This window comes from Gorilla gorilla, chromosome 16 (assembly GCF_029281585.2).
Source record: "Gorilla gorilla gorilla isolate KB3781 chromosome 16, NHGRI_mGorGor1-v2.1_pri, whole genome shotgun sequence".
Taxonomy (NCBI): domain Eukaryota; kingdom Metazoa; phylum Chordata; class Mammalia; order Primates; family Hominidae; genus Gorilla; species Gorilla gorilla.
The window spans coordinates 48,528,687-48,555,059 of record NC_073240.2 but is presented as its reverse complement, the minus strand read 5'-3'; the positions used below and the strand labels follow the sequence as shown (position 1 = coordinate 48,555,059).

At 41.5% G+C, this 26,373-nt stretch overlaps 1 protein-coding gene and 1 pseudogene across 17 annotated transcripts in view; one reads left to right on the top strand and one right to left on the bottom strand.

Moving 5' to 3' along the window:
- SEMA6D (semaphorin 6D) overlaps positions 1-26,373 on the bottom strand; it is a 590,270-nt gene that overhangs the window by 39,471 nt on the left and 524,426 nt on the right. For 3 of the 17 annotated variants that reach the window (XM_019011212.4, XM_055362502.2, XM_004056138.5), the window contains exon 1: positions 17,003-17,533. The exons of 5 other annotated variants lie outside the window; for them this stretch is intronic. The gene's annotated coding sequence lies outside the window, so the exon portion shown is untranslated. Of the gene's footprint in view, positions 1-15,870; positions 16,956-17,002; positions 17,534-26,373 lie in introns of those variants that run through there. 9 more of the 17 variants (XM_055362504.2, XM_063698538.1, XM_055362507.2 and 6 more) reach the window with 5 other exon arrangements.
- Positions 3,819-4,651, top strand: LOC101149364 (large ribosomal subunit protein eL8-like; annotated as a pseudogene).

The following is a 26,373-nucleotide window of genomic DNA, read 5'->3' as shown; positions in this document are numbered from 1 at the left end:
GTTTTGAAAGTAGAGTCACCACACTTAAAACTCAAACCTGGGCTTGGCATTATTTTACCTATGTCTTATTCCCTGAGGTATCAAGATTACCAGCCATGTTCTTGGAGACCATGTGTAGTCTGCCTTAGTTTACAGCTGAGAAAACCAAGGACCAGAAATTAGGTAGCTTCCTGAGTATGTGACACAGTGGAAACTCAAGACCCAAAGTCTGTGGCTCTTTTCAACTCTTGTCTGCTTACTCAGGTCAATACAGAGTAAATTTCATTGGTGAAAAGGAGAAGTCAGGATCAGCTACGTGATTTGCAGGGACCTGTGTAAATAAAAGTGTGGTTCTCCTTGTTCGAAAAAGATTAAGGATTTGAAGATGGCAACAGCAGAACATTCCAAGCATGGGACCAAGTGCAGCTCCAGGTCACATACCCAGGAAACTGATGCTACCTGCAGTTGTTCCATGATTTACTGGACTTTGATGCTTTGAAGGCAAAGGGGAAGAAAAGGTCTGTGAACACTGAAGGTGCTCTAAAATTATCTGTTGCATGAATAAATAAATGAATGAATGAATAAGTGAGTGAGTAAGATGCTTCTATACCTAGAGGCATCTTAAAAATTACTACTACGACTGAGGGTCAGGTTGAGCTAATCCAGAAAGTTACTATGAGTACTTTGTCCATCATTTACGTTCCAAAATTCATCATCTGAAAATACTTCACAACATGATAAACCTTCCCACCCCATCACAAACAAGTCTCCAGAATCAGGTTCAACAGTGAGTGGCCGTGTGTACATGTGGTGCTGCTTCTGTGCTCTGATGGGCTCAAGAAACGCCACATGCAGACTTGTTCTTATATTTTCTCTGTCTCTTTATGCTTTTAGAAGTAGCCATCCAAATACTTTTTTGGGGGGAGGAACCAATCCATGTATAAAATCCATAAGCCTTTCCTATATGAATATTTCATATATTGCCAAACATCCTTGATTTGAAAATAGTAAATATAAAAACCAAAACTACTATAACTTAGTGAGTTTATGTCAGATACCATGCTAAGTGCCTTGCATGTATGTCCTCCTGAAGACCTAGTAACATCCTTATTTGGTAGAAATATTATCCTAACTTTCCAGTGAGGAAAACCAGGCTCTGAGGGGTTAAGTGGCAGACTCAGAATTTGAACTCCGGACTCTCTGGACTCACAAGGATGCACAGTTGGGAAGGAAAATTGCAGGCTGAATATAGAGAGAGTAGCGAAGCAAGGGTTATTGTTTTCCCTTAAGGAACAAGACTCGTATTCAATAAAGCCTGAGTGAAGTTTTACCTTGGTGAACAAAAATGCAACTAGAAAACACTGACAGTAGAAATTTCAAATATTGAAAATCTAGGTGGTTAATTTTTACAGCTTCTTGCAAAGAAACATCAGCTGTACAAAGAGAGGTAAAGAAGGAGCCTCCTTACCTGTATTTTATGATGTCTTAGGACTGATTTATTGTATTATTGTACCGGGAAAAGAGGTTAAACAGGACAGGGTGAAGGAGGACTCGGAGCCAGGCCAAGAGTTCCACTTAGGTAGTCTGCAGTGTATTTCATTAAGTGATAAGAAAGATTAAAAAAAAGTGAGTGGGTACCTGTCCTCAGTAGATACAGAATTTATCACATGTAACAGAAACACTACGAAACTTTAGCTTTAGAGCTTTAAGGGTTAATGAGCTTTTTGAAGTAGGAACCATGAGAAAATGTGAATTTATAATCATGAAATGTCTTACAGAGTTGAAGAGAATCGACTTAGCATCTGTGTCTCCACCTCTCAAGAGATAAAAGTGCCTTCATAATTACGGCTCGTGTTTACTATGATGTTTCAAAGTGTTAATCTGGCAGGGGTATCTTATTTCTCATTTAAAAGAAGCTACAGGAAAAAAATATGGAAGTATAGTGAAAGAAAAGTCGTTTTATGAATCCTGCCTACATTTTTGTAGCATTTTCTTGCAGTGTCATATCTTTCATTTTTTTTAATTGCCTAATCAAATGCAAATTCTGTTCCAAGTATGCAAAATTTTCAAATCATGCAGAAAAATATTGCTGGCCAAACACCAAACTTTGAATAGTTTGAGCACATTCACAAATGTGTTTAATGTACACTATGTGTAGGTAATATGTATAAATAACAATGTATAATTCTCTATAACAAAATGGTGATTTTGTTTGTGTATCCACTGGTAAGCCAATCTCTCCCATTTGGGTCAATTGAGGTGGTCCCATTCCCCTGCCCAAGACTGCTTTAGGCTTCATACATAAGCAGGTGACATGATGTTATCCAATGAGAGCCCGGGAAAATCTGTTACTAGGAAAGGTTTCCTGGGAGAGTTTGTCTCTTGATCTGTTGGATTCTCACCTCGAATGTACCAGTCCTACTAGGAACATGGAAGGAGCTAGCAAAGCAGGTTAACAGGTTGAGAATGGCAGAGAAGAAACATGGAAAACACCTGAGTCTTTGATGACTTTGTTTAGCCAAAGAATTAACCAACCTTGGAGCAACCACATTTCAGGACTTCTTACTATGTGACTTAATAAGATCCTAATTGTTTAAGCAATTTTAAATTAGGTTTCCTCTTACCTGTAGTCCAAAGCATACTAACAATGGAAAACCCAACATGACCGAGCACCTTATCGTGTTCTAGGAACTGTGACGGTCAATTTCCATGCATTATATTTAACCGATTTCACATCTCTTTAAGAATATTTTCTCCATTTTACAAAAAAGGAAACTAGACTCAGAGGTCTAGTGATATACCCAATTTCTCAAATCTGTTAAGGAAACAGGATGGGTTTCCAACCTACGTCTGTCTGACGTTGAAGGCTATCATTTAAAATCTCTATAGGAGCACATGTCTATGTGTGGTGTGTTATATTTTTATATATGTCTACATTTACATACACCTATGTATAGCGTGGACATATGTACATACATATACATATATGTGTAGTGAAGGCGATATCTATGGTAGCATAATCATTTATCATATATTTTGAATCTTTGATGGAGTGTTAAAGACAGCAGGAATAATTGTGGAAAAAGGCAACAAAATAAATCAAATGGCAAGAACTGGGTAAAGTAATAATTACCAAGTTTTTTTATGCATTGGAAGTTACTTATCTGCCTTCCCACGGATCAGATAATTCAAGCTCTGTTCTTGCAGCTAGCTGGGACATCACTTCAGATGACATCTGCATTAGACACTTATCAACCTGTACAAAGACCATGCTCAATGAGGGCTACCATACACTCTCCCTTTTTCATAGAACACTTTGCCAATCTATGAAGGCATTCTCTTTCTCTTTGTCCTTGGATGCAGGCCTGCAAATTTCTGAAGCACAAGCTGCAACAACCACTACCAGTAAGTCAGGTTTGGCTCTCTACTTTGAAACTCATTTGCCCTCTCAGTTCTATGTGTTCAACCGGGGGCGGGGGGGCAGTGGCTCTTTGTGGATATAACTGAAAATTACTGGGAAATTGTGCAAAGGTAAGGCATTGACCCCTGATTGCTGAATGAGGTGCAATTACTGCTAACTGAAAATATTATCTATGTATTTCTGAAAATTGAGTCTCAAAACTATATTAGTAGCAATGAAGTTTAAGTGATCCCAAAAGAAAAGGGCAAAGTGTTGTAAAATGTAAACGGCAATAATAAATTTGAGAAGTTGGACTATCTGTGTGTCTGTCTCTTTTCACAGGTAGCTACACGCACGTTCATGAAGTAGATTCATATTTTCTAAAATCAGCATGGTATTTGATTGTACTGCTTAGGTAATTAAAATAGGAAGATTGCTCTCTCCTGCCGCCGCCCAAGATGCCGAAAGGAAAGAAGGCCAAGGGAAAGAAGGTGGCTCCGGCCCCTGCAGTCGTGAAGAAGCAGGAGGCTAAGAAAGTGGTGAATCCCGTTTAAGAAAAGGCCTAAGAATTCTGGCATTGGACATGACATCCAGCCCAAAAGAGACCTCACCCGCTTTGTGAAATGGCCCCACTATATCAGGTTGCAGCGGCAGAGAGCTATCCTCTATAAGCGGCTGAAAGTGCCTCGTGCGATTAACCAGTTCACCCAGGCCCTGGACCGCCAAACAGCGACTCAGCTGCTTAAGCTGGCCCACAAGTACAGACCAGAGACAAAGCAAGAGAAGAAGCAGAGACTGTTGGCCTGGGCCCAGAAGAAAGCTGCTGGCAAAGGGGATGTCCCCACGAAGAGACCACCTGTCCTTCGAGCAGGAGTTAACACCGTCACCACCTTGGTGGAGAACAAGAAAGCTCAGCTGGTGCTGATTGCACACGACGTGGATCCCATCGAGCTGGTTGTCTTCTTGCCTGCCCTGTGTCGTAAAATGGGGGTCCCTTACTGCATTATCAAGGGGAAGGCAAGACTGGGACGTCTAGTCCACAGGAAGACCTGCACCACTGTCGCCTTCACACAGGTGAACTCGGAAGACAAAGGCTCTTTGGCTAAGCTGGTGGAAGCTATCAGGACCAATTACAACGAAAGATACGATGAGATCCGCCGTCACTGGGGCGGCAACGTCCTGGGTCCTAAGTCTGTGGCTCCTATCGCCAAGCTCGAAAAGGCAAAGGCTAAAGAACTTGCCACTAAATTGGGTTAAATGTATACTGTTGAGTTTTCTGTACATAAAAATAATTAAAATAATACAAATTTTCCTTCAAAACTAAACTAAACTAAACTAAAATAAAATGGGAAGATAAACATAGCATTAAGGGAGCTCACTACTAGAAAGAACTCTGGAGGTCATATAGACTCTCTCCCGCCCATCAGCACCTCTCTTTGTTCTAAGGAGAAAACTAAGGCTAGCAAGGCCAGTCCTTGTCCACAGATAATCTGGTTGTCTAACAGTTCAGCTAGGCTGTGTTCTTCCAAACTCTCAGCTCCTTTTTCAAATTGCTCTGACAACCTTTTCAGTAATGAGCACACATTTTGAACTTTAAAGTTACATTAAACCAGAGATTAGCTAAGTGTGTGGTGAAGAGGAGAGCGGGAGAGATGGATAAGAGAGTGAGGGAGGGATCTCTGATAGCTTTCTACAGATCTTTGGAAACCTAGCAGAATATAGGCTCTGGATTTTCTGACTGGCCTCTGTGGGTATCAGTCCTCACAGGCTGGAAATGGACTTGGCTATCAGCAGATGGAGTGGGGTGATCTTACCTGACAAACCCCATCCAATCTGCCAAGGGGCAGTGCCAGAGCCAGAAAATGATGGCCCAACTGCCCCTGCTATCCTTCTTCAACTACCCTTTGCTGAAGTAGTAGTTCCATTAAAATACATTCCTATAGACCTCCAAAGTGGTCCCTTGGTCCCCAAAATGCTCCTTGTTCCTTCAGTTATCCAGTGAAAGACAAATGGATTCAGGGATCCCTGTAAATCTGGTTAATTGGATAAATAATATACACCCTGAGAAGAAATAAATGAACGACTCCATGTACAAAGCAGGACTTGAAGATCAGGAGGTCAATGTTTGTGTTGTTACTACTATGATGATTATATTTAAAAGTCCCCAATGGATTATTCTAAAAGCAACAGGGCTTTTCTCACCACTCACATTCTATGATTTTATTGTTTCCTTCACTGATTAAATCGAAGGGTTTATAGTGAGTAATTGAGATGCTGGACTTTGAAGTGACAGCCTTGGGTGTGAATTCTGACTCTGGCCGCATGCTCCTAGCAAGGTACTTCACTGTGGGAGGAAGAACAATGTCCACACCCCTCAAAGATGTCCATGCCGTAATCCCTGGAATGGGTAAATATGCTGCCTTACATGGCGAGAGGGACTCTGCATTATAATTAAGTAATGGATATTAAAATAGGGAGATTATTCTGGATTATCTGAGTGGTCCCAAGCTAACCACAAGGGTCCTTTGAAGATGGAAGAGAGAGGCAGAAGAGTCGGAGAGGGAGAAGTGACTATGGAAGAAGTCTCAGTCATAGGATTGCTGGCTTTGAAGATGGAGGAAAAGGGTCACGTGTGAGAAAAAATGAAGACAGCTTGAGAAGCTGGAAAAGGCAAGGACACATTCTCTCCTGGAGCTGCTATCTGGATTTTAGCTCAGGGAAACCCGTTTCAGACTTCTGACCTCCAGAACTAAAATAATACATCTGTGTGGCTTTAGGCCAATGCGTTTGTGGAAATTCGTTACAACAGCGATCGGAAACTAAGTGATGCTCCTTGAGCATCTGTGTCCTCATCTATAAAATGAGAGGTAAAACTAAGTGCCCCAAAAGGCTGATATGAGCATTAGATGAGAGAATGTAAACAAAACTTCAGTGCTTGGCACAGATTAAGAACTCAATAAATGTTTGCTGTCATTATGTTTATGATGTCACCACACAGAGTATGAATTTATATATGGCTGATTATAATAAAGTGATTCCCCAAAGTATATTTCATTGTATCGTAATAATACTTTTCACTAGAGCAGCACCTATCTGGTTTCTATGAAGCACTTTTGTCCATACTGTCTTATTTAATGCTCATTCTAATTGTGCAGGGTAAGGGATCCACAGGTGAGGAAACTGAGTCTCCAAGTGGGGAGTGCTTTCCTTAGGTAACTCAGAAGCTCATTCTGTTGGCCAGGGCTGGAGTACAGGGCATCTGCTTCCAAATGCAGTATGCTCCCAGCTTCATTGTGTGGCTTATAGAAATACACACATACGGTACACAGAATCTTAATATGAAACAAAAATGATAAAGCCAATTGATGATGCGGGTTGTTCATTGCAACCCAAACCATTTCCCATATGATCTCAGCCAGCGGAGCTTTCTGCTGGGCCTCCAGCTCTTCCAAGCATGGCTTCAGCACTCTCTCTAATGCATCTAGTCAATTGTGCAAAGCACAAGGGAAAAAATTCCATCCTGACCGCAGCAGGCAATCACCTTATGCCCTGAAGCATGAAGTTTGATTACCCTTATCTCAGTTTATCATTAAATCAAAAACTGTTGCTATGAATACTGGCCCAGGACTTCATTTATGAAATGATACAGGCCAGTCAGCAGAAATAAGTGAGTACCCTTTTTTTTTCATAATTTCTGCTCACTATAAAGATCCTTTGCAAACTGTGGGGGTTGGGGGGGAAGCCACTTTAGCTCTGAGCAGATTTTATTACTTTCTTTAGTCTTTCATGAGCTAGCTGGGATGTCTTCGGCTCATAATCACTCTCTTCGTGCCGTAGGCAAGAGGTCTTAGATCTACTACTGAGTGGCCTGCCAACAGTAGCCCTGAGGTCTAGCACCTTGCTTGGATAGGAATCTGCATTTTAGCAAGATGCCAGGCAATCTGTAGGCACACTGATGTTTGAGGAGCTCTGGCTACACTAGAGCACCATTTCTCAAAATGTGGTGAAGGGACAACGGGCACAAGTTACCTGAAGTGTTCCTTAAAAACACAGACTACTGGGCTTCATTCCAGACGCAGCGAAACAGACCCATTGATGTTGGAGCTCTGGGAATCTGCATTTTAACCCTATATGATTGTGATGAAATTTAAAGTTTGAAGACCACTGGTGGAGATCAAAGATGTGCGTGATGACAGAGATGGCCTGGAGTGTGCTTAAATTTTTATGACATTATTCAGATTTTTAATAGCCCCAGGGCCACCAGCACAGAACATGTGCTCATTATCGATGTTTAGTCCTTCAACAGTACCGACAGCGGAAGCCAGATTTTTGACACCACAATTCTGAAACAGCTGACATCGGGGTTAGGAATCTTCAAAAGGGTGCCAAGGTCTGGGGTAAATCTCCAGCCCACTGAACCTCTCCTTCTAAATTCCCCTTTCCAGTTTGGCTGAATGTGTGGCAAGTATACTGAGTGGGAGTGCAGGGTAGCTGTTGTGGAACTGGCCTCAAGGTACATATATCAGTTAAAGAAATAGGATAAAATCACATGTGAAAAGACAGCACAGTACAAGGGCTAAAAGCATAGGCTCTGGAGCCAGCCTGCATTTATTTTTATTTAACAGACACTGATATATTTATAGCACTCACTACATGCCAAGCACTATTATAAATGCTGTTCAAATATTAATTCATCTGTGTCTCACAACACCCCTAGGAGGTGAGTATTACCATCATCATCCACCTTTTATAAGGTGAAAATGAGTCTCAGAGAGGTGAAGTAATTTGTTAAAGATTACACAGCTTATCAGTCACACTCCAAGACTCACAGCCCCCACGAAGTTGACTCCAAGAGTTCATGTTCTTACTCACACTGCCTATCATGGGTCCAAGTACCCTGGTTCCACTAGTCACTAGCTGTTTGACCCTAGGAAAATGACTTCATCACCCATGACTCAGTTTCCTCCTGTACAAAATGAGAATATCCTTAATAATGTTACTCACGTCAAAGAATGCTGATCAAATGATTTAATACATGTTCTTAAAAATGTATCAGGCACATAGTAAGCACTCAATATATGTTGGCTCTTAGTTAGCTGTTAGTCCTATACTCCCAGAGGTAGAGCGAGGATTAAATTAGATAACATATTTGAAGTGCTAGGCACCGTGCCACGGCACATGGTAAGCACACAGTAAGTGCTAGCTGTTATTATTAGTCTAGTTGAACCAGGCCAGTTTATTTTAGATCCCGTCTGTAGGCAAGTGTGCTCTGCGCAGGGGGAGGCAGCTTGCCCTTCACTTCGACAAGCAACTGGGTGGGAGCCAGACCGATTACTAAACTGAACAGGTTCTCTGCTTTATGTCACTCGAATATTCCTGAAAAGTTCCCAACATTGAATTTGTATATGCTTAATCCTTTTTCCCTATTGACCTATTTTATAATTTCTGATTGATCTTTAATTGGCAGTGATTCTTCAGACTTAAGATTCGTCTCTAAGACTATCTGTCACTTAACTATTAACTTGTAACAGACTTAAATATACCATGGAAAATTGAACCACTGGAGCAATTCTTGGCAAAGCAATTGACTTGATCATTCCCTAATGTAACTGTTTTCATTTTATTTTTCCTTTATTATGTGTTTTAATAAGCATACTTATACTACACAGAACTTCTGGTCTTTCCTGTCATGAAGCTTATTACCTCCACTATTAAACTTAACCATGGATTGATTATACTTTATGTTAATCAAAGGGTTAATGATGGCTTGGAAACTCTAATGTCTAAACAGGTTATCTTGGGTGAGGGGGTTGAGTATGGCAGGACCAAGGGGGAAGGTGAGGGAGGTGGGAAAGTGGGGGATTGGGGACCGTTAGTGGCAGATGAGTTTATCTGGAAGACTCAGGCCCTGAAAGGGGTGCTGATTCCCCCTAGGAACCTTAAAATGAGATTTTCCAAAAGGAAGTATTAAAAACGTTCCAAGTCATTTCCCTTTTCTCTATTAGGAAAAGGTTGTCATAGCTCCAACCTCATTCCTTTCAGTTTACCAGCCATGATAAGCTGTATCTGCAATGTAATAAAAGTTAAACTCAATTAGCGCATTTGTTAAAACACTTGCTGCGTATCTACTATGTGTCACTCCCTCTGCTAACTTACAGTGATGAGCATGCAATATAGCCTCAAAAAACCTGCAGTCTAAGCAGCACCTAGAGTCCAACTCATATGAGCATGGTTTCAATATGTGTCTATCCTCTCTTCCACTTCCTATCTTCACATTCCCTTCTCTCCCCTCCAAAAATCCTCATATACATATGCGACGTATTCTTTATTTTAGAATCTATGTCTAAAGCCTTTTCAAGTTTAAGAAAAAAGATGAAGCCAGTGAAGCCACAGACTTCCAGTTTGGTTCTGCTAAACAACTCTATGAGAGGAACTTGGTGCTGGGTAATTTGAGGCAAATCATCTTACTCCTTGCAATGTTCATGTGTATCACTGAACCAGTTGGCAGCTGATGTGCGGGTTTTAGTCCTGATCACGGAGCAATCTAGTGAATTGCCACAAGATTGATCCTATTCATTCTGATGGCTTAAGCTGTAGGGCCATCTGCTGAATGGCTAAGTATAGTAGACCAGAGACGCTCAATAAATATTTGTGGATTGCATGGCAAACTGCCTCTTCACACCTGAATTACAAGTCTGTTGTAGGTAAGGGCATAAATATGGACAACTGATCTAGACCCTCACCCCCACCCCACCCCTGGGCTTTTGCCTAAGCTGTTCTCTATGCCTGGAATTCCCTCCCTCTCAACACCTCCCCCACCACCCCTCACTGTCCACCTGTCCAAATCCTACCTAGTTCAAGAACCAGCTCAAATATCAGTGACTCCACAGAGCCTTCCCTGACCACCCTAGCCAGAAATAACCTCTCACTCTTCTCAATTTCCCTAAGTCTGTGTATATCTTTTCTGGCACTTAAAACACACAGCGTTTCAGCTATTTGTACACCTTGTTCTTCCTACAGCACTCAGTAAGATCCCTGACCTCTGGAATTGTGTGATGCTCCTCTTTGGGCCCTCTCCTGCCCTGTACCCACTTGTACAGAGTAGACCCAGGGTAAAAGTTAGCTGAATGAACAAATGTTAGTGCCAGCAATGGCAAGAACAACTGCAACATTCTTTATTCCTTCTTCTGCCTCTTCTTCTCCCTCTGTAGCTTTTAAAAATATCTTTATTTGATCCACCAATTACCCAGAGGAGGCCTGAAGACTTACTGATAAATAAAGACAACTCTGTAGACCAAAAAAAGCTTGCAAAGACCCTTATACTAACAAGTGAGGCGTAGGCCAATGGAGAGGGGAATCTCAGTCCCTGCTTTGCTGACAGCCTGCTCCTGGGGAGTAGAAGTGTTATTTTCTCAAAGAGCTTCGTCTGCTCTGGTTCTTATGTGCCAGTTCCTCAGCTGAGTAGAAACTCCTGACGTTATTTTTAAGTACAGACTCCAATAATAGGCTAAGTAATTGCAGATCTTCCTGAGGCCTTATTATATATGTACCAACATATTGGGCTTTAAAAACCCATATTCCTTCCTGTAAATATATGTTGAGAACCTTACATTTCAGTATTATGTGTAGTGGTCATGCGTATTTCCCTTTTTGTTTCTTCTCATAGAGATCCTGAATAAAAAAAGAACAAAAAAAAAATGCTGATGCATGAGAGAGAATTTCTCAACAATGTATCTGATTGAAAGATTTTCCCTCCATCATAACTAAGAAAAATGTATAGTACAATCTAATAGAGACTTTAATTTCAGTAATACACCTTCCATACTGGTGCCACTAATGCTTGAACAGCTGCAGCTCTCACTGTCTTTGCTGATGGGGCCCATAAATACTCCCGGGAAATGGGACAAAGATACGTAATGGATCTTCACCTGCCAAGATCAGGGAAATGAATGTCAATCACACCCGGACGCAGAAGCACTTTTTGGTGGAGAGTGATGAATATTGCCATTTGTCCTATGCCACTGTAATCTTGGACAGGAAAGCCTAACATGGAGAAAAATGGTGGGAGAAGATACCGTTCTAGGATGCTTGAAAAGAAGGGCGTGTAATAATTATACGGCCAATGGAAATAAAAAATGAAAGTAAAGTATAACAATGTGATTTAGATTAGAAAAAAGATGGTAATTTAAGAGCATATCCACCGTGTACATATAATTTCACTCAGTACGCAATTTTCCCCCAAAACATGACTTTTTCATTGAAAAGCAAATGTCAGAAGTATTAGGAAGTCAGAAAACTGCAGGGTGGTCTGTGTTCTTGGAAGCAATCCGGTGCAGTGGTGAAAAAGTGGGCTGAGATGTTGGGAAGCCTAAGTTCAAATCCTGCCCCTACCACCTTTCCATTATGTAACCTCAGGAAAATGACAGCTTCTCAGCACCTCACTTTGTTTACCAATAAAGCAGTGATAATAACAGAATTCACCTTACAGAGCTGTCTGAGGGTTATATGATATAACCAATATAAAGATCTTAGGATGGTGCCTAGAATTTAGTAAGCTAACATTAAGTGTTAAGTATTGTGGTTGCTGCTGTTTTTTCCTCTTCTTCCTCTGCCTCCATCATCATCACCATCATCCTTCAGATGTTTTGTGGCTGATTTCACTAGTAAATGTTATGGAGAGAAGAAAGACTACATGCTAACTCACACCCAAACATGAGGCAGTCTCCCCTTGACACATCAGTTCCCAAAAACTGGATTCCTAATTACGAAAGTTTAAACATCCAAACAAAAAAGCCTGGCAACATAACCTACAGATATAGCCAGCTAATTCATGCTATTCTTGCTTTAACAAGCAATGGCTACTATAACAGATATCTTATTGAGTAAAAAGAAGAAAACAAAACAAAAAAAAAGCGACAGAAAGTTTCGCCACTAGTAGACACGGGCCCCATATTTAGGTACATCGCGTGTTCTTTGTGAAAAGGGATGTAGCAATAACTTGCTCAGTTCACCAAAGAAGGTCTTTTTCTATCTTCAGTCATTTGGGATCACAGGCTGAAGGCTACTTCATTCCTTTCTTCCCCTTTTCAAGTAGACTTAAGTTCTGAAGGTGTAAGATGAGTGGTGGCTGAATGGCTCCTTCTAATTCTGTGATTCTGGTGGTTTGATCTTACAGGCCTCAAGAATCTTTCCCGTGGTGGTATAAGGTTGGGGCAAGCCTCCTTTTAAATGGAACAGACCATTGCAAGGTGGCAAGGACTTTCAGTAGGTGTGACCCCAGAACTGGATGAGGGGCCTGGGACAGGTTGCCAAACAATGGAAACTTCCCGTTCTGAGTGTTAACTTTAGTTACCACAGGCAGACAATACTGCCAGTGGTGTGGAAGAAAAAATTGCTGTAGCCAGCTGTGCTGTTCACAGCCGGATGGATTCCATGTAGCTCCAAATGGTGATAGAGCCAGCAGCCTGTTGTAGCCAAGGACAGGATGATGGATGATCTACATACTGTGTCCAAGCAGAGAGAATGGCAGAAGTTCACTTCAGGGTTGTTAAAATGCTAATCTGGGTGAGTTAACAAAAGCTTAATAGAAAAGGAAAGTTTGAGAAATAAGTACACCTCATGTGGTATCTGTGTGGACCACTGATTTGATCACCCTTGGTTACATAAATGGTTGTTTTTCAAAGTAAGAACGTCTAGTAGTTTTCCTGTTGGGAGAAATGCAAGCAGCTTCAATTATCAGTGGCACTGCCAGTGTTGTCAGGGTGTGAGGAGGAAAACTCCACCTGACAATAGCCACCTCAACTAGAAAGTGTTATGGTATGTTTAAAATAGTTATGTGATTTTTATTCTCTCCGTGTGTCATGGGAATAAATCAGAACACTTTTTTTTTTTTCCCAACTGGAAGTTGGCAGCTGTTCACAAAATCAGCGGCAACCCAAGACACTAGCTTTGGTAGATATTAACACTAAGTCTCCATTCACATGAGCCACAGAAAGTGAGATCTCTCACTCTAAGGACAGATTCAATGCGTGAATGACGCTTAACAGTACATTGAATCATTCACTAGTGTTAAAGGCAGGTAGGCTGCACCACTGCAGGTATCTGGTATGGATAATCTTGCTTTAAAATCTCTAGAATAAAATAATACACTTCTAAAGAAAGAAGCATATCTACATTTCTTGTCAAAAGGTCTGTTTTCCCATCCTTTATTTCCTTCTATTTTTGCTCTACTGAAAATACAGAGAAACATATCTGGCTCACCTGGTGTTGGAACACTGGCTAGCACAGCTCCTTGCAAATGATAAATATTCAGTAAATACTGCCTAGTTGGCATACCTCAACTGCTTCTTGCTTCCTCTAGAAAGGCATCTAGAATACGCAGGCTTAAAGTCTATTAATTAAAATAAAAGATAATATTTTATCACGCAATATGCCAAGGAAAGAGTTCACCTCCTATGGTGAACTAATGGTTAGGCATTCAGCCAGGCTCTTAACTGCATAAAATGCATCAAAAGGGTGAAAAATGACCCTATTTCAGATGCATTTTTCACTCTTTGTATCTTAGTGAAACTCACATGCAAGAACAATGACTAAGCTAATTACCAAGGTTTATTATGATGGAGCAGCAAGAAGTGAAGAACTTCTCCAGTTTCACTAAGTCTTTAGCAATTATGGCCATCTTTGTGAATCAAGGCTCTGATTCCTGTTTACTTGCTTGTGGCCTTTCAAGCGATAGAAACCACGACATTGATGTAGGGGCCTGCTTACCCCAATCACAGTTACTGGACAGAGCCTTTCTGTGCATGCAGCAAGGAACTGAAGTCTTCTGGATTTCTAAGTTGCCCTGACTCTAAGGACTAACGGATTTACATCACAGCCATCTTTCAAAATCCATCAACCCATCAAACCAGGGGAGACATGACCAGATGGTGCTATTAGAGGGCACCAAAAGAAAAAAAGAGAGAAAGAAGAGGAAGATGGCAAAATGCCCACAAATTTAAATCAAACTCAAGTTAACCAGCTGTTGGTGATGAAGAAGTCACAACATTTCTGGCATACTCTACTGAGTCACAGAAATGTTCCAAAAAAAAAAAAAAAAAAAAGAAAGGTTATCGATATAGCATCCCTACTAGGAATAAGGCCAGGTAGGAATATTCTGTAGGATGCAGTAAGAAATAGTTGCTAGTTGTTAATCTAACAAAATGTGCCAACGAAAGAAAACAGTCTGCTCAACAACACATTTTGGAAGCCTTAGGGTTATCTATTTAACTGTCTTTCTGGAAGTACATTCTAAGAGACTTAAACCAAACAAAGCACAGACAGTAACTATAAAAAACAAAACTCAGCTATGGCTGAGCTATGGTTTATTTATCTCTAGATGTTTAGGTTCATGGTAATATAGACCCAAATCTCAGAGCTTATCTGGCATTTTCTATTTATCTAAGCCAGAGTAAATGTTTGTGTAATATCTGCCAGCTTGAAAGAATATGCCTGTCACTCACTACATTAAACATGACTACACACAACTTAATTTCCTGAGTTAGACACCTAAGAGAGTAAGGGGATTTATTTTTTAACAGCAAGAGTAAACCAGTATCAAAACCTATTGTTTTTAAGCCACCAAAGGAGAGTAAAATCCTTCCCTTGAGCGGTCTGAGATGAGATTTCTTTATACTACAAGGAAGAAACCTTGAAAATTTTCTTCAAACAAGTATTTTTCCTATTCTAAGGGACAGAGATCAAACCAGTTTAGAAAAATGTTAGACCTTTCCCAGGGACTTCAGCTTTGGAATAAACAAAAGAATCCACTTAATGGCCCCAAATATCAAGTAGGGGGAAGGGCAACCTTAAAAAGCACCCATAATTTTTACTACAGACTTAAAATTCTTACCGGCCAGAAGTTTTGGGGAAAAATCGTCCTACTCATTGCCCTTTCACCCCAAGTAACAGGAAACACTACAGTTATTTTTAAAGGAAAGCCCCCGCTGTAGTGGCAGACATAAGGTCCAATGACTGTTGACGAAGTCTATATATCTACAGTAACGATGTGCTGCGCCTTCCCTGTGAGATCATCCAGATGACGGCGCTGAGGGCTCGGGATGCTGGAACATCAGTTACCGAATGGTCACCCCAGAACAGGGAGTACTGCCCTAAGTTCCTCAAACGCTGCGATTCATACCGGGACTTCAATCCCCCTCCACACCCCCACCCCCGCCAGCTCCCTGACATTTCGCCTTTTAACAAGTTCAGGATTTAAACAATCACCTGACAGCAATGGTCCCAAGAATGGATGGAGCACAAATTTTTCAAACTCAATTCTCGTCCACACTTCCAAGTCCTTTATGACCTTTCATTTCAATCCAAGAATTACACATGACAGAAGAAGCTTCAAGCCCTCCTAAATTACCCAAGGAAGGCGGCTACTGTATCAGTTTCTGCAGACCAGGGACAAACACTGCCGCTGTCAAGACGGGAAATAAAAGTTTCCCTACCTTCCTCCTCACCATGCCCCTGCCAGCGGCTGCCGGCGCGAGTGGCGGCTCCCTCCCGGCTGCAGGACGCCTCTCGTTGCCGGAGAAGGGGCTCATGCAAAATTGACTCTTCCTTATTTGTTTCCATCCATAATTGATGGGGAGATGAGAACGTAACACATCTCAGCACCGAGCTCTTGCCGCCTGGCGGAGACCCTGTCCAAGACGCTTCCGTAAAGCATTTCCAGTCGGGGAACAAAGCACGGAAAGTTGCTGGGTAGAGCGGCAGGGAGGAGACACCGGGCGCCGGGTGGGCGGTGGGGTGGCCGGTGGGCTGCTCCGGGCCCGGGAGTCCGCCCGCAGCGCGCTCTGCCAGTAAGGGGAGAAGGACGGTGGGAAGTGGCCGCCCTCCGGGCCTGAGCCGGTGCCCGGGCCCGGGGGACCGGGGATGGGGATGGCCAAGTCACCCGAGCTCCCGCCCCTCGCCGGCAGGCACTACCCGGGGGCCGTGCAATCCGGGGGCTCACTGACAGGTATCCTACGCCCGCGAGGGGCTGCTCCGGCCTCAACTGCGGCGCTGCGCCCCTTCTCCGGGACGCAGGCGAATGCTCGCCCGCCCGCTCCTAGCCGGGCGCAGAGCTGCCAGACCTCAGGCGTCCCAGCGTCCGCTCTGGGGCCAACGGGCGGGAGGGGACGGCTAAGCCCGCAGGCGGCTCCTTCGGCCTTGGCTCAGCTCTCCCCGGCTGGCTCCTGGAGACGCTGTGCCCGGCACAGAAGCAACCCCTGCTAACCCCAGCTATGTGCGGGGGACGCCGAGCTGGCTCTGCCTGGCAAGAAACTTTTACTTGATGCCCCCTCCGCTTTTTTTCCAAGGGGGTGCACAGTGGAGGAGGGCCTCCAAGTCCACTTGCCCCTCCCCCTAAGCCGCCAGCTTTGCCAGTTTTGACGCGTCCGCCAAACCTCTCTAGCCCTTTGCGCGTCCCTTGCACGGCAGGCAGAGAGAGCAGCTTGGAAAATAAATCAACCGTCCAGTGGCAACACACACACACACACACACACACGCACACACACACACACACAGCGATACGGGATCTCAGGTTCCGACCCCCACCGGGCGCCACGAGCATTAGCAAATTGTTGAAAACGGTCTTACCTCATTGGGGGGAGGCTGGTAAGAAAAAAGAAAAAGAAAAAAAAAAAAGCTTGCCACGCGCAAGGAAGAAAGAAAATAAAGAAAAATATTGTAAAAATAGATATCCCTCTGTCTCCTTAGGTCTTGGCTTCCTTGATAGAATCCTGAAACTCGCCACTACCCCTTGCAGCAGCAGCAGCAGCAGCGGGACAGAGCAGGAGCAAAACAAACCGATGCACGGCAAATGGTGTAATTCGATCCATCTCCAAGTCAATCCATCAGGCGAGCCGGAGCCTGGCTCTCTCCACGCACTCGGCAGCTCCCGGTGCGGGTCCCACCCCCGGGCACGGACGGCAGGAGGCGCGGCCGGCCGGGCGCGCTCGCCCTCGCGGGTGAACCGTGGCCAGCGCCGCCTGGAGGCCCCCACCCTGGCGCCGCGGCCCTGCTGACCCCTCGGTGGCCTCCGCGTCCCTCCTCTCCGGCGCTCTGCTGCGCACCCTCCCTCTCCCCACCTCTGAGTAGCTGCTCCTTCTAGCAACTCCCAGTGCCTCAGTCATCCAGCTCGCGGTGGGTGCGCAGCCTGCGAAGCAACCTTTTCGATTCCCTCCCTCTTTCCCTCTTTTTCCCTCTCGCTCACTTCTTTCAGAGCTTTCCTCCAGACACCCAGAGGACAAATCACTGCAGCCCAGGAGAGCTACGGGCGCAGTTGTTCTGTGAAGTTCTGCCTTAGTTTTCCAGTGTAAGATTTATTTTTTAAGCACATCTTTACAAACCCGCCCCCACATTACCCCCCCCCCCGCCCCCCATTTCTCTTTATAACCACTAAGCAAAACAGCTGGGAAGAAAGCAATCAAACATTGCTTTATCTTTATAAAATACAGAAATTGCCTACTAAAAATCCCATTTCTACTTTGAATGAAAGCCATTCTGTACAGTATAATTTTGCAGGCTAATGAGCCGGTTTTACAGGCAAGTGTTTCGTGTAATATGTTGTGGGAGAAATGAAAATGTCCCTGAAGTGACATCATTTAAAATTGACTGTCACAAATGAAAGGAAAAAAAAGTCACATATTCCAAAACAAGAGGATTTTAATTCAAACTTCATTTCCAAGAACGGGCTGTGTTTTATTAATTTCCAGTTGAATTATGGATCACTGAGGGCTCTAAATGGCTAGAATGAACCATGATGCCCCTGTTTAAAGAAAAAGAAAGAAGAGAGCTTTTTCCGCCAAACTTTTAATTTTCATTTGAGTATGGTTAATTACCGTGAAAGAGAGAAGAGACGGGCGCAGAAAGGACTTCCTTTCCTCAATGGTTCCTGCTTTCTCCCAAACACAGTTACATGTTTACATTTAGGAAAAATACCCTGGCCCTCGTTGTTTCTGAAACTTCCAAGGACAGCCTTGAAAAGGAACTCAAAAAAGGCACCCCAAGCAACTGCTGCAGGACTCATCCGGAGAACTATTTCCTCCCTAGTTAACACTGTGTAACCCAAGGAAAGAAGGGGAGAGAAGGATGAGGAGTCTTTTAAAATATAGACTCTTTCCTGCTGTTCTTCCAATTAGAAGAAAAGAGTAGGGGGCGGAAAGAACAGCTTTGGCAACACAGCTCTGTGATTTTTTTCCTGTTGTTATTAGGTCTTTTGTTGGCTGGCTACTTGGTGTTTTCTGGTTGTGCTGGGCTCTGACATCATTGCAAGTTACTTGGCAGTCAGGGCCCTTCCCCAGCCAACTTCTGACCCAGAAAGCTGTGCCTGTTTCCTGGCATCCAGTTATTCTGTATTTTCTCCATCAAGGGAGCAAGCCCCCGTTGCAGGCAGAGGATACTGTGCATTGCATAAAGATTGCAAGGGGGTGGCCATTGGCTTGATGAGGAGTCAAATCGCCACCCACCTGGAGACAGAAAGCTCTTGAGTTGTCCTGCATCTGCAGTAGCAGCAAAGAGGAAAAAAAAAAATTCAATTCTGGAGATTCCTAAATTCCTTGCTAAAATTCCACAATCGTCAGCTTTCCAGAGTGCCACCTGAAGAGTGCAATTTGCCCTAGACTGAGTTCCTAAATCCAGGAAAAAAGAAACTTTTAGATTGCAGAAGGATATGCTGGTAGGTCATTTCAAGCCATGGATTAGACATGTTTTCAGTCTACATTATCAGTGAAGACCTCAGAGTCGATCCCTATATTTGCCTTGCTGGGGATGAGAGGTAGGAAGTAGGCTCTTCACTGTGGCATGGTAAGAATGGTATCCTCTACCTTTTGGTCAAGACCAAAATATTACTTTTAAGCATTTATCATTTCCCTGGTACCAAGAATCTTGATAGGAAAACAACGCTCCCTTTATTTGGATTTTAGTGGAAAGAAGTCTAAGGAAAACTGCTAACTCTTTATGCAGCTACCATTGTTGTGGTTTATTAGCATTTGGTCTCATCAGTTGATTTTGCACACTTTTAACCTTTTAACTTTGCTACTTCTCCAGCCTAACTCCCCCCTCTCCCTACCTTATGCTGTAGATGCTAGCATTACCCAGAAACTTGCGGTTCACCACTGTGCCACACTGTTTCATGGTGTCTCTGCTTTCTGGGTACTCCATCCCCATATTGGTATGTAGTTTAATTTCTGCTTTTCCTGACTTCTAGCCAACAATTTGTTTAAATGTCAAAACTTGCCTCATCCCACTAGCCCCTACAATGGACATAAGTGCTTCTCTTCTGTGCTCCCCTAACCAGTTCACTTATGTAATTAAGTAAATTGAAGGCAAATTACCGATTTAGCATGTCTTCCCCACTCGACACTCCTTAACAGCAGAAATCTCTATTTACCTAGACAGTCCCAGTGCCCACCACAGTGCCTGGCATTTAATGGACGCCCAATAAATACTTGTTAAACAGATCTAACAATGGAACCCACGACTTTCTCACACTCCCTTATGTGCTAAACCAGAGAATACAGTCAGCTGTAGATTGGATGCTTCTCCATTTATTCATCCTGCGTCCCCAGGACTCAGCAAAGTACTGGCATGAGAATGTTGGTTAAATGAGTAAAAGAAGGAAGGTATGGATGAATGGAGATAATTGAGTGTTTTCACCAGAAGAAATTGTAAAGGGCTCAATGCTTTACATGGTTAGTGATTATGCTTAAACATTATCTACACACATTTCCCATCAGTGGAAAGTAGTCATTTTGTTTACAGTCCAGTTTGAAGCATAACGGTCATCTGAAAATTACAGAAAATCTGTGTGTGTAATTGTTAATAAAAGTTTCATCAGTCATCAGAAAGTACAACTTCTTAACTGTTATTAAACAAAACATCAGTACTTAATATGCACCCAAACTCTGTTCTGAGCATTTTACAAATATTAACTTGCAACAATGCTACAAGGTAAGTACTATTATTATTATTATCATTTTTATAGATGAGAAAACTGAAGCTTAGAGAGTTTAAGTGAATTGCCTAATGTCACAGAGTAGTAAGCAAGTAGGAGTTGAATTCTACCCCTTACTTAGTTGTAATAGTAGTTAATAATAGTGAGGTCATAGTTAATAGCAATAGATGATAATGAAGTCTTTGGAATATTAGTCTGGATTGAAACCCAGGCTCCTCCTCTCACTAGACTTGTGACTTGGGATAATTTATTTAGCCACACATGCTTCAGTCTTCTCATCTGGAAAACAGGGATGATGATAATAATATTCAAATTGATTTTATAAAAACGGAATGTGGTAATGCATGTAAAGTGTTTAGCATCTGACCTGGAACAAAGCAAGCACTGAATAAATATTAAACAATGCTTTTATAGATTCTCTGAAGGCAGCAGAATCTGGAAATCCTGCAGAATTGAATTTGAAACTTAATCCAACCTCACATTAAATGTGAGATTAAGGGCAAAAGGCCGTGCTACACAATAGGTTTGCAATAAATGTTTGTTCCATTCCATCTCCTTCATTTTCTTATCTATGTGTATATGTCTCTTAATTCTGATACACACACCACTCACTATCCAGTTGATATGAAATAACATTTTGTATGAATTTTAATGAATAATAAAATTTAGGATGTAGAATTTCATATTTCAAAATAAAAAGAGGTATTGAAATTTCAAAGGTTGCTGCAGCTTCTGTGATTACTTTAATTTGGAATGCACATATAGTATTCCTTGCGTTCGCATATTATAGAAAGTGCTTTTGTGGCAAGGGATTGCTTTCAAAACTAATCTAAGCTCTCCATGACATGATAAATCATTAATAATATAGACCCAAATCTCGGCATCTGCATGGGCACAGCTGGCCTCCTTGTGTCAACAGTCTGCATATGAAAGTGACTCTGCCAAGATATTTCACTTTAATGAAAAATATTTATCACAGTAAATCTTAAGCCTCAAGATTTTACTGACATAATTCATTTCTATTATTATGTACTATGATAGTATATCACCACAGCAGTGCTTATGTTTAGAATGATAAAAATGTGCTTTTTAAAGTCATTTTGATTATTCTACCTCAGCATGAATAATTTTTGCTCTACACTCTGAGGAAAGGGAATACACCATGCATTTATGGAACTAATAAATCAGTTACTTATCTAATTTTGCTAATGACTCTGTAGGTGTCACTGTGTGGAAGGACACTGAGTGCCCAAGCGAAATAACAATCAGGCTTTAAAAAAATATTGTTTTTCCATAAGAAAGATGAACAGCAACAGCCTTTAATAACACTAGCTCTTTTGCAAACAGACAAGAGATATGAAGACTATCATTTTATCAAAGATATTTGAACAAACAGAAGCAAAACAAACTTTTTGAAGGGTGGGTCATACAAAAAGCTGGCAACTCAGTCAGTCACTAAATTGTGCTTATCTGTACTTTGAAAAGGAATACTTAGGATACTGGAATGCCAGCTTATATCCCAACAGAAAGGAAGCTGAGACTCCAAATTCCTGACAGACTTCTCTCTACAAATTTACAGTAACCAAGCCTCTGACCTTGAAGAATTGGAGCTGAATAATACCTATTAAATGTTAGACTGTCTTAACCAAGGAGAAAGATAATGAAACTAATTAAAAGTGGTAGAAATTAAAAGTTTATTTACTTCTAAAAATATATACTTTAAACTTGGTTTTTAAAAACAAACCTCCCCACCTAATATTATTATTATTTGCTTCTGCCAACCTTAAAATTCAAACCGACAAAGGGAGAAGGAACTGACTGGATACCTGTTTCATCCCAGATCCTGGTCAGATACAATAGTATTAATTCTCACCACAGCTCTTTGAGACAGACATCATTTTATGAACAAAGAAACCTAGGCTTGGTTAAAACAACTGTCTTATTAGAGTTTTCTGCCCTAGTAGGTGGTAGCCTAGATTCTAATCCAGCTTTGTTTGCCCATCAATCCTTATTTTTTTTCTAGTATACCATTCTATGAAAAATGATATAAGCACAAGTTTTAAAAACTATGTCTTGGATAACACAGGAAATAAATGTAAAAACCCACAATTAGATATTCAAAGCTAGACCACAAGTAAATATGTGCTTCAATGTCAAAATTTTTAATAATTTTTGCTTGTCACATAAAATCCAGTGTAAGGACATCTGCGATAGGATTCATAGCATAGTTTAAACCTCTGTATATTATATACATTCTATTATTCATATAACTGCTCTGAATCACTTGTAAAGAATAATAAGACCTATTTCACACCATGCAGATTTATATTAAAATAAACCTCTTTGGTTAAGCTATAAATGTTTCAATTACTGTTTAGGCCATATGTTCACATCCTCCTCATCTTCCCCCAAATCTTAATCATTGAATGTTTTACACACAAAAACCCCTACATTATAGGTACAGGGAGCTGATTCATTGCCAGAAACCACTAGTGCCACCTACTGGTTAAGGAAAAGAGAATAGAATTCTGGGTAATTTCCATCTTTCCAAATAAGAGGCACTAAATGAAAACAATCTTTTCTTTCGTGTTTGCCTTCTCAGATAGGATGTTTACTATTATGGACATTTTATTAACGTTGAATATATTGAAGTTATTAAAATTACACTGCTAATATGCAAGGGAGTGAAGGGTGGTGTATGTTTGGGGGACAGGAAGCAGCTGATGTTCTGGGATAAAAATCAAAAGCCAACACTGTTAGAGTTTGGCTTTAATAACAGGGGTTGTCTAAAGTCCAAAATGCCCTCTTAAGCTGTGAGGAAGTGGCAAGAAGTGCTCCCTCCACCAGTCCCATTACGGGGGGTTCATTTATGTCCTAGAAGGAGGCTCAAGAGAAACTTAATTTAACTTTTGTTTGGTTCCACAAAGTGTACTGCTCAAGTTCTGGTTCCCAAACCCCTCTGGCCTTCGAACCTAATCAACTGCCAGTCAGCGAGTAAAAATAATTCACGCCTATACATTTTTACAACAAACTTTCTTATCAGTAGGTTGGCCCCAGCAACCAAGTTAGATTTAAACATTATCTGATTCATTTGACAATTGCTAGGGTATGTTCCTTGGTGGCTGTCTTCTAGAAGCTTGAATTGTGATATATGCTGAAAAAATCACTTCAAATTGATATTTTTAAGGAAAGCTTAAAACAGGAGCCTCACAGAATTTGCTGTCGTCTGCCTTTGTGTTTCACTTACACAGCTAAAATGAAAACCTCTTTGGCTGAGAGCTTTTCTGGAAAATCCAAAAAGGTCCAGAAGGACTGGTTAGAGGTTTTTAACAATATCACGCACCCATTAAATTTGAATATTTTGGTTATAGTTGTATTCGATGGCTGGCTTTTCAAATCTTATTGCCACTATATCATTGCACACATTGTGTGTGTGTTTGTGTGTGTGCGTGTGTGTGTATTTTTCCTCCAAGAGTTTCTGTTTAAGGCTTTATGAATTCTTTTGCTATAATAAAATCTTTGGAATTATGTTCATAAACTACCACAATATGTTCTGAATTTCTGGGTCATAATTATAAAATAAACAGATTCATTTCTTGTCACAAATTTTAATTAAGAATTCCAGTTATGCAATTATTTGCTAATGAATAATGCCCACTCAGTTTCAAGGCATACTATTAAATATGTTTACTCAAACATTTGTTTTCTGAAGACAGTTTCCAGGGGTCGGTTTCTCATTTGTAAGCCATCAACCTCAGTAACTGTCATATTATAAGAAGAAATGCTTGTCTCTTATATCATTGAGATAGGTGAGCATTCAGGAGACAAGGATAATTTATAATTGATGGAAATAAATTAATTTAATATAAAAAGCTAATCCATCAGCCTCTATTTCAGTTCCTCATAAATATCAAGCTACTGGATTCTGTGATTTATTTTGTTTAGATCTTTTGGTTAGGCTATCCAATTGCCCAGTCATTGGCTAGGCTTTTGCTTGTAAAAGGGGGCAGTAGAGGAACTTATTTGCCTCATGTTTATTTATTGTGCTTTGAGAAAACTACCCCAGTCTGGGCTGCTGACTCCTTAAATATGATCTTGGTTCCCATGTAATAAAGGAACAATCAATTTGCTTGCTTTTGACTTTTTTTTTTTGCCAATTTTTATGTTGAAGAAGAAAAAATATGAATAAACAAATAAGTAACCTATTTTTGATATCAAGTAAATGTGCAGCCTAGAGAAGGGGGATATTTCTAGAAATTGGAAACAAAGTTGGCCCTTTCAAGTTAAACCACTAGAAATATACAAGGGCTGACATTTCTGCAGATACTCTAAGAGACAGTGAGTTCCAAGGGAAAAGGGGACCTCCCAAATCAAATCAGGGCATTACAAAATCTAATCAAGGTGACAAGGATATATCCCCAGCATAAGACTGTAACTAAAGTGGAAGGGGGCAGGATCATTCACTCATTCATTCTTGCATATATTCATTTCACCATTTATTATTAATAGCAGCAATCTGCTTTGTGTAAAGTGCTACACAGAGATAAACGAGAAATACCTTGCATTTAGACAGCAACTTAAAATTTCAAAAGCAGTTTTATCATTTAGAGTCGTGGCAGGGAACAGATGGCACACCTGACTTTGGTAATTTAAGGAGCCTTTAATAAAGGGACTGTTTATTAAGGTGTGGGTAGAGTACAGGGAGACCACAGGGGCCAGTTACTCTGGGGCCTTTACTACCTCTAGGTCCTAAGGAGCCAGATGAGGGAGGTAATTGCTCCAGCAGAACCTGGAGATATGAAGACTGTAGAGAGGACCCACTTGCAGCAGCTGTGTCCTTCAGTCAAGGGACTCTCTCATCCTAGGGTGACATGTAGGAAGGGGATGGGGAAATACACATCACCACCCACTCTCTTCCCTCTTTCTGATCCCCTGCAGGTGCTCTTCATTGGTTCAACCTCACTTGAAGACAAAGGGCAAGAAGGTCCACTGATGCAGCCCTTAATGGTCAACCTCTAGGGAGTAGGGAAAAAAGGATTAAGAGTAGATCTGGCGGCACAAATGGAAATTTACTATTTAATTTTATTTTGGTCCTCATAGAGCACTATGTGGTAGGGGTGCTCCTTTTGCAAATGAGAAAGCTGCAACTGGGAAATTTGCTTATTATAAAGATAACCCAGTTACATAGCAGAGCCAGACCTTGAACTTGGGTCTTCTGAATCTAAGTCTGGTGCTTATCACACTGTCTCCCTATTCTCTGCCCTTTGGACTTCCTTATTACAGTTATCTCACCATGTAACTTTATTAACATGTTTTATTACTTACTAGACAGAGCTCCCTGAGAGAGGGAACTAGGTCTTTGTATCCTTACTGTCTAGAATTAGAGGCTGAGATAGGAACCTAGGAGACTTTTGATGGATGGAATAATAAGTAAGAGAGCACGCAACCTGACTGAAGAGACAGATGTGCAAAGAGTTAACATCACATGTAGCAGAATACTGTAAATACTAAACCCAGAGGTAGAGAAAATGTACTTTGGATGTATAGGACAAGGGGAAATGCATAATACTGCAGGTTGTAAAAGCTTCATGATGTGGGGCCTATAAGCTGAGTCACACTGGAAGATAAATGTCTACAGGTAGAAACTCTAACAGAGGTACTTTGGGCAGAGAGGGCAGCAGAATCAGGGGAGGGTGATAGGGCATGGTATACTGGGGCCACGATTAGTGTTCTTGGAGGCAAGTAACAGGAAATGTGATGGAAGAGACAGGATGAGATCATTGTACCGAGTTCCTTAATTGGCATGTGCTAGAGTTTGAATGTTTTCCTCATGTGTTTAGAAGACAGATTTTTTAGGAAAAGATGATTGTAATGCTTTTGAGTGAGAGACAGCTCTCAAGCTGTCTCAAGCCGGAGGATATACAGCTTGGAGAAGCAAGAGGTTTCAGACATAAGAATGCTAGTGTAGGGGTCAGGACAGAAGATGACTTTAATGGAGGTAGAATCAATAGAA